The sequence below is a fragment of the Uranotaenia lowii genome, chromosome 3 (genome assembly GCF_029784155.1).
Source record: "Uranotaenia lowii strain MFRU-FL chromosome 3, ASM2978415v1, whole genome shotgun sequence".
In the NCBI taxonomy this organism is placed as follows: domain Eukaryota; kingdom Metazoa; phylum Arthropoda; class Insecta; order Diptera; family Culicidae; genus Uranotaenia; species Uranotaenia lowii.
In genome coordinates, this window is record NC_073693.1 from 128,977,450 (window position 1) to 128,994,078 (window position 16,629).

The window sequence follows — 16,629 nt, forward strand, 5'->3', positions numbered from 1 at the left end:
CTTCTTCCTTCTTCCTTCTTCCTTCTTCCTTCTTCCTTCTTCCTTCTTCCTTCTTCATTTTTCCTTCTGTATTCTGTTTTTAGGACTTATCCCAAAGGTAATCTTTCTCAAGCATCAATTCAAGCTCTGTTTCATTTTCAAGAAGAATCTTTTAAAATGTTGAACAATTTTACTAAAGCTTTATAAAACTGTTCAACAACGCTTTAAAAACTATCTCTGGGGTTATGTCAATTTGTTTACTACTCTGAAAAAATAAAAGGCTAAATTCAGACAACATCTGGGAAATATTCTTACATATTCCAGATTAGTCAATTTATAAATGCTTTTTTGAAAATACGTACCGTAAACTGGGGGAACATTGTTCACTTTTTAATTCATATTTGATAATATACTCAAATATACTCAAAAGGTGGACAATGTTACTGCATACATTTAGGGGCAAAAATTATAAACATTTCTCAATATTTTTTGGCCTCAAAAACAAAAGAAATTTTACTTCTAAATGCTTTTCATTTTATCAGGAGAGGTTTTTTTTGTGAGTCTTCGAAAAAACAAATATTTAATAACTTTTAAATTACATTTTAAATAATATAAAAAAATCTTCAACTACAAACCAAAATTAGTCTATGTGATATTCAACTTGTAGGCTTTTAAACGTAGAAAACAGTTTTTAGATATTTGACTTTAGATTTAGTTTATGATGATAATCTGCAAAAAATTCATGTGGATCAAAGCTACCCCGGTGATCGAAGTTACCCTAGTTTACGGTACTTTATTATAAAAACTTTTCGAAAGGAGGCCTTATATCATTTTTTGAATGAATAATATAGAAGTATTATCATATTTAGTGGCCTTGCAGTTTGTTATATAAAAGACGAAATAAAAGAAAAACCTATCAACTTTTCTGCAATTGCTCTTCAAGTCTGAAAATGTTTGAGAAAATTTATTAATTTTAATTATTTATAAGGGCATCTATTACCTCGAAAGCCGTTTTTCAAATATATCAATATTAGAGGGCTCACAGTCAGAAAAATCAGTTCATTTTATGAGAATTTTTTTTCTTAATAAGCATAACCACCGATAAAATTCCTTAACACTAGAATAAGGTCGCCAGATAGCCTGGTTTTATCCGTCTAGTAAAATGTTATTTGTGCCTTCTAAACTAAATTTTTTGAGCAAGTTTTAAAAAAATAGTCATGAAAAATTTTCTGGTTTCTGTTTATCTGAAATACGATTTAAAATCTGTCAATGAGTTTTGATGAACAACTTTTTTCAATTTTTTTTTTCTTGGTTTTTGTTGAGTAATTTCTGGGTTTTGACAAAATTTGAATGGATATTGGCCGGATTTTCGATCGTGAATTTTGAAATCAAATGCCCAGATTTTGCCAAGTTTCTATATAAAAAAAACCGTGACCTGTCAAAATGACTGGGGATTTTTTATGATACTTTATTTTTAACTTTTTTCTATATAAGAAAATGTTATGAACTTTTTGACTTATCCCCGTTTAAGTGAGACAAAAATCTTACTTCTAAACCGTCGGTCCAATATCTTTGCTGTCTTGGACAAACTTGTTTAAAATTCAAATTAATGAAACTTTGGCTTGAACGTCGAGTTTTTAAAACATTCATCTGTTGAGTTACAGTGTAAAATATGAAATTGACCTTAATAAAATAGTTTTTTTATCATTACTTTTTAGTTGGTAATTTTAAAATCTTCAATTATTTTACAAAGTTGTTCATATAAACAAAATATATATTTTTATCGAACATTGTAAGCATGTAAAATGTAAGCTTTTACAGTTATATTGAGATAGATTTGGTAGTTTTCTATGTGAAACAGCTTTCTAAATAAAACAGTTGTGTTGTCTAGAATGCGCTGCTGATGCATAGAAATCATTGTTTTTTTTTAACAAACATGGCAAAGCGAAATAGATGTATCTCGCATGAATACAAAATGATACTCACGATTTTTACGTGTATTAAATGTGGCATCCTACAATTAGAGTATTATTTACACCAACTAAATTGGGTTCAGCTAAGCGTGAAAGCATGAGAAAGTCTACAAAGAGTGAGAGCGATTTGACTACTGGGTAACTAGCCAAGCTATACGGAGCCAGTCTGGATTGGACCACTTCGCGGACAAGTCGAGGATTTCACATTAAAGACAATATCTTGATGATCAATTTGCATACAGTGCAAACTGCCGAAAATTTTCAATTTTTTGTAAAATTGAGGCTGAAAAAGTACTTTTCTATTCATTTTCTCAATGTAAGACATAACATTTTATTATAGAACTCAGTCTACTGTAAAACATTTTCCAAGACTCCTAGAAGATAAAATATAAAACATAAAAGTTATAAGCAATGATCACTTTTTCACATTTTTCACCACTGTGCTAAGTCAGAGGAGTAGGCGTTGACTTGATGGCAACGCACGCGTTTTATTTTTCTCCGTCCACAAAATTTCCAATTTTATGTTGATTAAGTAGTGGAATTATTGAAAAATTTTAAATGTTATCAGAAGATGTTTACATTGGCGTGATTTGTTATAGTGTTTTATGCAGCTACGTAAAATTTGGTCTCCGGTGAGTGATTTTTTTTCCGGAAGCATCTGCTAAGAAAGGGATACGCCACCCAGATCGACCAAGGAAAGCTGGAATGGAACATGGGAGCCATAAAGAAGGATCTAAGCGGAGAGATGCGTTTATGTTCAAGATAAGTAATCTATTTTAATTTTTACATTTTATTAAATATCTATTTAATCAATTTCGTTGCTAATCGTAAGAAGATGAATTTGAAAATTTGGCCAATTCAAATACATGGATCGAGGCATGTAATTTTTCATTGTCCAGTTGCATTTAAGCTTTTACACAAGCCAGGATACAAATTGAAAGCTATAACCAAAGCTCAACAGAAAAAAGCTTACATTTTTTCCACGTGGCTATATTTGCAAAGAGGCTCTAGTGTCACATTTCATTCTGAAATTTTCTGTTTGCCTCCAAACTGTTTTCTCTAAATGAATTGTGATGGATTGCAATCGGCAGTCAAAAGATAATTTATCGTTTATAAAAGTAGATATGCTCTCACACAAATTTTATGTCTATATACCATGTCCTCATGGCAATGCAGGTAAACCCTTCTTCATACTCTCCAACTCGTGTTTTCAGCCCAGACTACGATAATTCTTCTGTCCAGTTTGATTTGTCTATGCAGCAGGAAATTCGTGGAATCCCCAATCCGCATCGTCCACTTCTGATTCCAAGAATTTTCGAAGCTAAATATAGACACGTCGAAGCTGATAAAATGTACTTTACTGATGGGTCTCTTATAGAGGAATCAACGGGATTTGGAGTGTTCAACGAAATATCTAGTGCCTCTTACAGTCTGCAGTCACCATGTTCTGTTTATGTAGCGGAGTTAGCAGCAATTCATTGGGCTTTAGACAGTATCGCTTCAAGGCCAGTTGGGCACTACTACACACTACCAAAAAAATCTGTAAAATTACATCACATATGATGTAAATTAAAAGAAGCATCATATATTACGGAGTATTCAGTGTCAGTTGGAAATTACACGCCAGTAAAATTTTGCAACTTGTAAAATAAAAAATGATGTAAAATTAGCAACGTGTAAAATAAAAATGATGTAAATTATAAAATCACTGAATATTGGAAGAAAAACTTTCCAATTGGATTTTTGTTTTGTTTTATTTAATATGATTCAATATGATTCAATACTGGAATTTTCTCGTCTCTTAGTAAAAATAGAAATCCTTCTATAATTAATACAATTCATTTTATTTGGAGACAAATTATTTTAATCACACACATAAGTTTTATTACTTTTATTTTCTTCCACGACGTACCGGATCCAAAGTTGAGCAACGTGGATCCGCTTCCTAAACCGCACCCCTGCTTCTCGAAGATCTCCGGGAACCATCAAAACCGATTAACTTACTCGCGCGCGGGAAAAATACTTTGGCGCACGACTTGACTTAACAGTTTTTCTCACATTTGTCTGTTCCTGTTCTTCACAGTTTATAATTTTACATGCCATTATCACGTTCAGTGTATTGTAATATTTCATGTCGTGTAATTTTAAGAAATTTCCAATTCAGTGTTGTTGATTATTTTGTGTGACCAAAAAAAAGTTTTAAAATTACATCACATATGATGGAACAAAAAAGAAGCATCACAGATGATGGAATTTTCAGGGCGAGTTGAATGTTACACGTCTATAAACTTCAACAGACGTGTAAAATTTGAAAGACATGTAAAATATTAAGACGTGTAATATTTAATTCGCACTGAAAATTCCGTCGTATGTGATGCTTCTTTTTATTTACATCATATGTGATGTAAATTTACATCAAATATTCGCGTTCCGTGTCAAGTAATATTTGTGTCATACAAATTCAGTGCTTTTAAGGATTCAACTTTTTTTAATTTGTAAATTTACATCAATAAATCGCGTTCCACGTCATGTAATGATACAGCTTTTCAATTTCAGTGTTGTTAAGGATTCAGATTTTTTTTCTGTGTATATTGTAACGGATAGTCGGAGTTCTGTTGAAGCAATCCACTCAATAAAACCGGGAAAGCACTCGCCATACTTCTTCGAGAAGATACGGAGTAGTTTGAGTGCTTTATCAAAACGTCGCTTTTACATCACCTTTGTCTGGGTTCCCTCGCATTGCTCGATAGAGGGTAATGAGAAGGCTGACTCTCTGGCAAAGGTGGGGGCGATGGAAGGCGACACGTATCAGCGTGAAATCGCTTTCAACGAATTTTACTTTTTAGTTCGAAAAAACTCTCTTGTCAACTGGCAGCGCAAATGGGACGAGGATGACAAGGGTCGGTGGTTCCACTCGATTATCCCAAAGGTAAGCCTCAAACCATGGTTTAATAGATTTAACTTGAGTCGGGATTTTATTCGTATATTTTCCCGTCTCATGTCCAATCCTTGTTCCTTAGACGCGATACTCTATCGTTTTAATATTGCTGGCAGCAATTTGTGTAGTTGCGGCCAAGGTTACCACGACATCGAGCATATTGTTTGGTCGTGCGAGGTCCATCTTGTCGCCAGAACGAATTTCATAGATTCCCTTAGGGCCCGAGGAAAACCACCCTATGTTCCAGTGAGAGATGTGTTGGCAGTGATAGACTTGGACTACATGTTCGAAATATATCTTTTCCTTAAAGCTATTGATCTTCGTCTATAATTCATTTTATTTTCATATTTCCCTATCTATTTTCTTATCTTAAAAAAAGTGAACTAGAAGTAAGCAAACTACTGTAAACAAACAAAAAGAGTTTGGCTCCTTAAAGCCTAAAGGTATGAGCCGTTTCAAATAAAGAATTTATATATAAAAGTAGATATGTACTGTTAAAATTTTCCTAATTGTTAGTTGTATTTCTCCAACAGTGGTATGAGTTTGATTCGAGCCCATTGACAGTTTAAAAACAATGAACATTGTTTGTTACAAATATCAAAGTTCAAATTTTCTAGGTTATTCAAACAATTTTTTAAAATTTCAAAAGTTTTACTACTAATTTTGTTTCTGTTTCTTTTTCAGTTTCTTTCAAGAGCGAGTAAAGGCGCTCCAGGGCATCGACCAGAAATGGTGGTGCACAAAAATCCAAAACATGTAATTCCACTAAACGATACATACAGATTTATAGCAGAATTGAATAATATTTGTTGACAATAAATATTCACTTTTAATATATCCTGATTTAGATAATTAAACCGTTTTGTTTTGGATTTCTGTGCAGAAAAATCTCATTTCCATCCATTGAAGGAAAAATCGCCAAGGCCATCAAAGAGCATAGAAATACCTTAGCGTCTATGCTCCCAAATATTATACATCGAACTAACACAGAAACGTATGGTACTGTTGTCCACGTTTCTTCCTGCCTGTGTTCCAGTTGTTTCTGCGTTAAATACTGCACAGTGGGCCCGGCCATGTAAAGATGGGTAGTAAATGTACTTTTACTACTCACCGGGATGCTGACAAGATCTGGCTGCATAAGCATAAGCATTTTTCACCACTGTGCTATGGCTGCACGGATTCAATTGGGCGTTTTACATTGTTTTGAAAAAGTATTTGGACAAATCTTCATTATCAAACTCAAAACTATGTCTTGAATAAAAGATTTTTATAGCTCCATTCTTTAATTTCTGAGAAAAGTATAATCATATCTTAATATAATTTCCATTATAGTATTACAGGTATTTTCAATAAGTTTGTGATTGTTCATCTGTGATTGTGATCAGGATATATATTTTTTAAACTAATATGTTGATTTGATTTCCGAAAAAGTTTTCCAATTGCTCAATATTGAATGTCAAATGTCGATTTGTAAGCAAATAAGGTTTATGCCAAGAACCACTGGTCACAATCATTGATCACAAAATATGCAAACAGAATTGTCCTTCAGATTTTTTAAAATATACTTTTTCAACTATTACTATGTTTGTTTTATGGACTGTTTATTTCCGTGCTGTTAATGTACTGTTTATTTCCGTGTACATTAAATGTCATTTAAACTAAGCATTTCAGATTGCCTGGTTTTAGCCGGGCTTGCCTGGTTTTAACCGGGCTTGCCTGGTTTTTCACAGAAAAAAAGGTAAGCCCGGTCCGGCCCGGTTGCTCTGATTTCTAAGAAAAATGCCCAGAATATTCTACCGTATTAACAAAATCCAAACAAAAACCTCAAATTTAAACAACCTAATTTTTTTTTTAATTTTTGAGTCAAATAAAAAAATATTTGAGTATGTTTCATCAAAATATACTTGCATTTTTTTGTATTTTTAATTAAATTTTAATGCCGGTGATACGCCGCGATAAAACACCTTATTTGTTTGTATTTATATGTCACCTTTCCGCTTGTATATCACTTAAATAAGCATTTGCCCGGATATTTCAGTTGAACATTATATGAAATGGGGTACTTGGAGCCAAAGGGGTGTAAGTGCATAAATCCTACTTTCGAGAAAACACACTTTGAAGTTTTCGTGGTGCTCGGTTTTCATATATTTTCCGAAAAATTGTGGATTTCTTTTGAAGAAAAAAATATGACGATAAGATTATAAAAATCTGAAAATTGCGTCAAATAAAGTTTGAAATGATAAGATTCGTTTGGAATTACTAACTCAAAATAGATCATTTTGCACTTATACCTTTTTGTCTCTGAGGGCTCTAAAACCAATTACCGGGTTTTGCCATGCGCATGCCTCCATTTTCCAATGCATGAGCTGGGTCAAATAGCCTTAATTTGATTACTCGAAAAAAATCACACGAGATAGGTTTCATTTGATTCAAAAATTTCCAAGTCCGAACATACTATTTTCATAATTTATTAGGAATTTATGGGAAATCGAGGATAAAATCAACCATAACTCTATTTTACGAAGCGTGCTGTGGGTGAAAAAAAATGTAGGGGAATTGAGGTGCAAACAGCCATAACTCCATTTCCCGATGCGTGTGGTTGCTCAAATACCCTTCGTTCGTTGTCTCGGCAAAAAATACACAAGATAGGTCGTATTCGCTCAAAAATCTACCAGTCCAAACAAGCTTTTTCTGAAGAAGATACATTAAAAATATTGGAGAATTGAGGGTGAAACGGCCATAACTACATTTAATTATGCGAGCGGTGGCTCAAATAGCCTTCATTTGACTCCTCGGAAAAATCACACATGACACACATGGTTTCATTTGATTCAAAATTTTCAAGTCCGGACATGCTTTTTCCTCAATTTATTGAAAAATGTAGGGGAATTGAAGGTAAAAACAGCCATAACTCCATTTCACGATGCGCGCGGTAGCTTAAACAGCCATCATTCAATTTCTAGGAAAAAAAAACACATGAGATTAGTCCCATTTGGTTCAAAATTTTCAAGTCCGATCATGCTTTTTCTGAACTATATTAAAATGTTGGGAAATTGAAGGGAAAAACGGCCATGACTTCATTGTCCGATGCGTGCGGTGGCTCAAACAGCCTTCATTCGATTCCGCAGAAAAAGCACACACGATATTTCTTATTTAATTCAAAAATTTCAAGTCCGAACGTGCTCTGGGGATGTTGGGGATTTTCGTGCGGTTGCTCCAACAGCCTTCATATGATTTCTCGGGGAAAATAACACAAGATAGGTCCTTCTTTTGTTCAAAATTTTCTAGTCCAAACCAGTGTTTTACTGGATTGTTTACAAAATATAGGGAAATTAGGGGTTAAAAAGGTTCTATATATCCTATCGTAAGCTCGTGCAGCGTCTTGAACTAAATATGTCCAATCGATTTTCCGGACATTTTCACTAAAGGAAAGTATATTTTCATAGATTTGGTTCATGTAGGAGGAAAGATATTGAATTTCTTCGTGGTTTATACAATTTTTCCCCATTGGGCATTGATAGAATCTAGCAGCGAATTCAGTTTAAATCGTCAGATTTTAACTAGTCAAGCTGTAGCTCTATAATTCAGTTGACTTCATCGAGTTGAATCTACTGCTAGATTCTACGGCAGAAAATGCTCATCGTGCCCCGATTAACTATAGATTATTGCGAAGTCGAAAAAAAGTAGTAGTCAAAATCAATCGTACCTATACAATACATTTTATAAGAGCATCTGTATTCGTGGTCTATTCTTGGGTCTAATTTATACAAGAATTGAACCAAGAAATTAGATCCGATCCAACGAAAAAACTGGCAATTGCACTATCGTGTTCCATTAACTGTCAAACGGTTTAGAACTGCATCAAATTGGATCCAAATCTCATCAGTTTTAGATCAATCCTTATACCAGCTCTAAAAAAAAGTTGAGTTGAAACTGGTATAATGGATCACAAGTGCGGTTGCTCGGGTCGGAATTTGGGTCTAAACCGGCTGTTTGGACCACGGATACAGGTGCTCTAACACTAAATATGTTTCCTAGTTCGTCATTATCTATCGCAATAAAATCGGAGCAATACTGAAAATTATGTGACATGTTCAGCTTATAACACGTTGGTAATTCTAAAGAGAAACATTTTCACCTCCGAAAGGCGCCTACCGCATAATTTATGCCATGTTTAGCGAAAGGATAAAGACACAATTAGTGCTGTTGTGACAAGTGAATAATGCGCGCTGTGGCAATTTCGAAACACCCATCATGTCCCGTGCTAGGCGACTCACAAAAAACATACACACAATTTTCGTTACAATAAAATCTAATCACCGGGTTGAACCGGCAACGATCTGGAATATCAGTAAGGAAAAAGGAAGACCAAAAAAAAAGAGTTAATGAGGGTCCCCGAGTGAGCTACCCTTGCCTGGAAGCGCTTTTTGCTTCTTCTGACTGAGCTTGGAATCATCTTTGAACTTCGACGTGGTGCAATTTTCGTGAATGCGAATGCGTAGGGGGTTGGGAATTCCGGCACCTGCTCATTAAAAATCTGACATTGTAATTTGGGTGCTTGCAAAAGTTGGCCCTCGACTGACAGACTGACTGACTGACTACCGATAACTGTCAGACACTTACAACTATTCCAGATTTTGTGGTTGACTGACTGCTTTCATGGCTTTCATCCTCCGACTGGATTGATTTAATTACGATCCAGCCCTTTGTGGATGTGATTCTATTGGGATGAAATCCCTTTATGTTTCGGCAGTTGCTCGTTCGAATTTCAGGCCCACAGAGAAATTTTTTCTTCTCCGTATTGCAAGTTGAATCGGAACCAAATCTGCTGGCTTTGTAGGGCCGTCGTACCTAAATGGGATTTGTTTGATCCGGCTGGCAGGATGTGGGCTGGAAGTTGTGTCCCGTTTGCAGCCTTCATCTGCTGGCTGACTGGCGATGTGGGTGTTGAACGGGTAACAAAACGCGGGTGTCCCAATCGGAAATTGCATTAGCCAGTGCACAATGCCGTTTGATGTATTTATTTATTGCTGTCACACTTTTGCCAAATTGAGAGTTTTTATTTGGCATCCGTTTGATGGAGGAAACATTGTCGAAACGTTCGAAAAACCTGGAGTGAAATTATGAATCCTGTTCGATTCGAGATACTCGTTTCGAGTTGTACTCGAATCGAATTAGAATCAGTATTACGTATTTCGTTCGAGTTCTAAATTTTAACGTACTAGATTTCGAGTAAACCGAGTAGTAGATCATCTAGAAACGTTCCATTCGAATCGAGCTCGGTAATGCCAAAGTCGGTCGAATCGAACGAAACTCGATTGTTTCGAGTTCCATAATCCCGCCCCTGTATTTTTCTAATTTAGACAGAAATATTATGAAAATTGTGTACTGCTGTCGATTGTAGTTTCTCGCTAGTTCTCATGTAAAATGTTTTGGAGAGCTATCATAAATTAATTAAAAAAGAACTAATAATTAAAAATTCTTTTATTATTAATGTTGTTTTCAAAAGGTGTGCAAATACTGTTTGCAATCATTTTAGGCAAGGATTGTTGAGTAACCCATTAAGAAATTTAAACAAAAAAAACAGCCTTAAAAATGAATTTTTCCTCGGAAAATTTGTAGAAATTTTCAATGTGTTTTTAAAACTTCACTTGTACTGTTGCTTCATTCAGATTTTCATTCAGCACTTTCAAATATATTTAATAACAAAATTAATAACAAAAAAAATTATTTTATTTCCTTATTCTGTAAATCAAGCATCAACATATATAGGATATATAGGATAACAGAAAAGGAAGAGAACTAGTTTTCTCGATATTCTTATGCACAAAACTTTAACTGTTATTGCTTAGCTTTCAACATAAGCCTCAAAGTATGAAATTTAAGATTCTAGGAAGTATTTAGGAGGGATGTAGGAAGATAAGGGCATAATGGCCACCTTAAGAAGGACGCTAATTTAATCAAAGAAAACAGCTTTCATTTGTGAGTTACTTCATTGTTTCGAGTTCAGACACTAAAAAAGTCTATTTCCTAGCAGGATTAATCTTGAAAAAGAAGATAAAAACGTTTAAAAATGCATTTTAAATTTTTTGCTAAATGCTGAAAATCAGTTACTGTAGGGGTATAATGAGAACCCCCACTGGGGCAGTATAAGCACCATTAATCGGGGCACGATGAGCATTTTCTGCCGTAGAATCTAGCAGCGAATTCAACTGGATGATTTCAACTGAATTATAGAGACTTGTTTCATCTGACGATGTGGCCTATTTGTTAGGTGTCGGAGAGGTAATCAAAAGATTCGAATCGTTACCTTTTCGAAGTTATTTACCATTCATGATCGATTATTCCGATTGTTGTATTATACGGATAGTAGCATCATCCGCTAAACAGTGTGCGAGCGAGTCAATCAGTTTGCGTGTTCCCCTGATAGTTCGTGATCCAGCGGTTCACCGGTTTTGCATCTGAGCTTCGAAGCTCCGGACAGGTCTGCACATTTGGCGACCGTGACAGGTAATTTCTCGTAATCTTATACCAAATTTTTTTTTCACTTGGAGGCAAACCAGAGGCAACCTAGGTTCGCTCTAACTGCTGTCATCGTGCTCATTCATTGCTCTAGAGGCAACCTAGGTTCTCTCGAAAAACGGACGGAGTCGCCCTGAGAAGATAGTCAGTTTTGCGAGAAGTTCACCAATACTCTCAACGTTGTTGTCGAAACATTAAAAGATTTTGAACCTCTCAGCCAAGCAAAATCGTACTATCTGCTGTCCAGTGCAATCCGGACACGAAAAAAGGCAATCCGGATGTGAAGAGCCGATGAAGAAATTTAGAAGGGAGAACAAAATGACAGCTGCATGTAAACATTGCGCTCGTTCTTACGCACACCTACGTATGAAATAACTCGAAACCCGAAAGTCGTTTTTATATTCAGACGGTTCCAGAGCCAAATCCGGAATAAAAAAAATACGCCATTAGTTAATCGAGAAATTATAAAGAAAATCGAACCGAAAAAGGAAAACAAACGGTTCACGTTGAGAAAATGATAATCAAAGTTGCTTTAAAATCAAAAACTTTTATAATTTCCCATTATGCAAAAAACGTAGTAAAATGAGTAATTTAATAACTTCTTAAGCGAGAAGTAGTTATAGTAAAAATTTAGTGCCATATGTGATAAAAACAAGATTTTTTATTGGAAAATGAGCGGCTTATGAAATAATGCCGAAATAAGAATAAAAATAAAATATAAAGCGAGTCGTTAGGACAGCTTGATCACGTTCACAATTTCAAGCGAGTTAAGAAGACAGCTTGATATTGGAAGGCGAGTTGAGAGGACAGCCTGAACGTTTTAGAAACAATTATGCGAGTTGGGAGGACAGCATAAAATTTGAAGGTGAGTTGAGAGGACAGCCTGATCACGTTCACAATTTTAAGCGAGTTGAGAGGACAGCTTTAAATTGGAAGGCGAGCTGAGAGGACAGCCTGATCACATTCACAATTTTAAGCGAGTTGAGAGGACAGCTTTAAATTGGAAAGCGCGTTGAGAGGATAGCCTGAATGTTTTAAAAACAATTATGCGAGTTGAGAGGACAGCATAAAATTTGAAGGCGAGTATTGAGAGGACAGAATGAGTAATTGATTAGAAATTAAGCGAGTCAAGAGGGCAGCTTGAAATCGAAAGGTGAGTTGAGAGGACAGCCTGAGTTATTGTTGAAAAAACGAGCAAGTTGAGAGGACAGCTTGACATCGAAAGGCGAGTTGAGAGGACAGCCTGAGTAATTAATGAGAAAACAAGCGAATTGAGAGGACAGCTTGGAATCGAAAGGCGATTTGAAAGGACAGTCTGAGTAATTGATGAAAAAACAAGCGAATTGAGAGGACAGCTTGAAATCGAGAGGCGAATTGAGAGGACAGTTTGAGTTAAAGATAAGAATTCAAGCGAGTAGTGAGGACAGCTTGAAATCGAAAGGCAACTTGAGAGGACAGCCTGTGTTATTGATGAAAAAAAGAAAAAATAACAATTTCTTTTTCTTCATGAATAGATAGCGAAATTGTAGAATAAATTTATTTATGATAATCGGTTCAGTAGTTTTGAAGAAACAGTCAAAATAGTAATCCGAGTCTATATGGCCCTAACTGGTAGTACATGCACTCAATTTTGGTTTACAAAAAAACATGCACCAGCAGAGAACTGCTAGTGGGTGGACACACCCTGGCGCTAAGAGCTCGTGTAGAGCTGTCAGAAAAAAACGCACGAGAAAAGTGCAGTCGGCGTGCGAGAAAAAAAAGAATAAAAATCAGGTATGCTCATTTTATTTAAAATTAATCGCGGAAGGCGATAATAATTACATAAATTCCTTCGCAGGAGTAAAACGAAAAGGTGCCGGAGCAGGCGGTGCTGCCTGAAGACAGATTGTGCCAGAAACGGCCTTCGTTACGAAGTGAGTAGCACACTTATAAGTTTATAGGTTAGGCACTAATGGCGTGGTTTTCTTGTAGGGCCGTTTCGAGGGATATGAAAACCAAAGTGCTCGCGCCCAGGATTATTCCCGGCGGCGCGAATTAGTGTTTTATTTTTCATTTCGGCCCCACTACCGGCCACGTACCGACATTTATCGAGTCGAAGTAATTGGCCTCAATTAACTCGCGCCCAGGATCAGTCCTAGCGGCGCGATTCATTATTGTTTCCGGCCACAAGGGCCGAATAGCGATTGTCAGCTGCTTCCATTATTTTGTTGCTGCAGAGTTACTACAGGACGAGTCGAAGGAGCGTCGCTCCCATATCGCGTGCCTAGGAAATTCCCGGCTGCGCGATTACCTGCGAAATTGTTGCTCGGCTGTACGAGCCGAAAGGAAGAGTGTTTATTTGTGTTTATTTGTGTGCCGGCTCGCAGTGCCGAAGGGAATTGAATTAACGGCTCACAGTGCCGCAGGAAAGGTTGTGATCCGAGGTGTCAATATCACAGGAGGAAAACAGGTGAGCTTTAGTTAAGGGGGACTGGTGGGTGGATACATCTTAGCTTCTTCACACACTATTCCGCATTTTTTTATATTTGCCTTTAGCATCTGTTTGGGACATCCCGAGGCATTAAACAGACAGACAATACTGGCTAACTGTCCTTTTTATTGCTGGGTGACTCTGGAAACTCTATTCAAATTTTTTTTTTTTTTTATTAGTTGTTAACCCAGGTGGTAAATCTATTTTACGGATTGCATTCAAAGGCGTGGCGAGCCACCGCGTCCCCCCAATTTTCTACTCTGGGTCCAATTGGACGACTCATGATAAAATGCTAAGGAACACTGCACCCCCTACGCCATAAAGTCCACCTGGGGCCACTGACCTTTGTTCCCACCTCGAACTGTTTGACACACTTTGCTTCAATAGTGGTAGGTCAATTCGCGCTAGTGCGCTCCAAGGCAATACTCGTTTCCGAATCCTCTGTCAGCAATACCTCATTCTAACACAACTCCATGCGCAACTCCTCCTCTGACGAGTTAGGACCCGACATCTCATCGTGTGAATGAGGTCCCATGTAGCGCAACTACAAGCTTTGTGGATCTAGTCCAGGAAGTCCAGAAACACAAAGCGAGTTGTCGACGACACTTTCTCTGTTTGAACACGCGGGTCAGGGGGGGTAAGCCTCCTAAGCCACGTGTAGGACTCAGACTCCTCCGAACTAACAAGCAGTGTTGACTTAAGTCACCACTCAGCGCAACTACTCAATCTTCAAGTCGGGTGCTTGACTCACCCGAAGCGCAGATCGATCTTAAGACCGCCCTCATCAGGTCGCACTCGCGGTTCGGGCGCATCAATTCCCGAAACGGAGCCCTGACACCTCCGGCTTAAACTGTGCCTCTCTGACACTGACGTGTAAAACACGTCCCAAGTGATCGGCCCACCATTGGCCACCACTTTGCGCATCTACTCATTTTAAGAGTCGGGTCGATTCCTACCGAAGCGCAAAACGATTTGGCGATCGCTCTCCCTCCGGTCACGTCCGCATATCAGGGCCATGACCCCCCGAAAGCGTGTTGGACCCTCACCCTCACCCTCACACCCGAGTACTGGTACCTAAGTACCCGGGTGCACCACTTCTTCCGCACGGATTTGGCAGACCCGTCGAAGGCCTCTAGTGGGTTTAGTGATAGTTCTCATGGCCGTACATCTGCAATACGCCGGACTTGCAGACCCGTTTCCGCCCTGGACCACGAGGAGGTGGAACTACCAGCCCAGAGCAATCAAAAATCTAAAAACGAGAAATTGTAGAGCTCCTCATTTTATGAAAAGTCAGAAAAATTTCAAGGAAGGTTTTTAATTTCAGACCTCTCTCTTCCTCTACGAGGAGGAAAATCTCTTACTTAGGTGGCATTTTATCACCGATCATGCATCGGATGTTGTAGAGATGATTGAGGTGATTATGACACTCTCTAGAATGTAAATTGAATCGAAAATACAAACTTACCAGTAGAGTTTCAATGTGAAGGTTCAAGCTTCGTACTCTTTCGGCTTTCGGTTCACAAATGACAGCACGTTATGAAAAACCAGATTGCTGCGATTGAAAACCAAAACTAATCGTTTTGTTTTCAAGTGGTTTCATCTCGGCCCAGAAAAACGGACCGAATTTCAACCAAAACCGAACCGATTCGAGCAGATCGATTTCGATTTCTGTCGTTCTAAACTGTTTGGAGGCATCGGGGAAACGGTCTGGGAAAACGAACAAATATCGGACGGTTTTTAACTGACAAGCTTTCTTTGACAGTAATCGGTCCGTTCGTGAGACTCGCTCGGTAGGATAAATTGAATAGTTGGTAAAAATTTTATCAGGGCTTTTGTTTTGTGATCAGCTTTTTAACTATTTGCATGATTCTTTGCCGCATTGCTTGCAAAGTAGTCATGCAATAGGTACAAGCAGTTATGACAATTGTATTGATAGTTTTTCAATGCCAAGAGACATACCCCACTTGAAGAGCTAATAACTTTTCGGCCTAATTAGATGCGAAGTTACGGTCATCGACAAAGTTATTTAGCGGAAAATTTCCTTTAAAGAATATGCAAATTGACTTAAAAATTACTAGCAGACTCGGTTCTATGAAAAAACAAACGCGATGTTGATTTTTCAGAACAAAATATTCAATATTTTCTGTATCACCAGTTTCAAATTTACTCATGTAGACATTACTTAAAAATTCTGCAAAAAAACATGGATGAGGTTTGAACCGAAACGAAGCATTTTAGAACCCAAGGTTTGAGAAATTCCAAAACGACTCCAAATCGACTCAGTCTACTACTTCATACTGTTAGAAACAGCTAAAAAATATAAATTGTTAATTTATAAAAAAAATGCGATGCAATTGCGATGCAAAAAAAAAAATATTTAAAAAAACAATTGCTGTTGTTATAAGGAAGGGAGTTTCTATATCATACACCTAACTTAAAATATCCGAGGATAACTTCATCTGATATTTAGGAGGATGATGAATTGAAGCCCAAGAATCAACTGTAAACGAAATTCAATTACTTTGTCATTATTGAGGTAGTACGCCACGTGTCATCGCAAATACACTTGTTCTGAAAATGAAAAGATAGAATGCGATATAATAATTGGACCCATGTTCTTCCTAACTTGGCAACAAATTGAATAATTTGCCTGGGGGCAGGCACACTGTTCTATAGTACCGATTCTGCCAACGGAAGCCGACTTATCTGAGTACAACAATCGATCCCTTGTACGACCTATTCGCCTC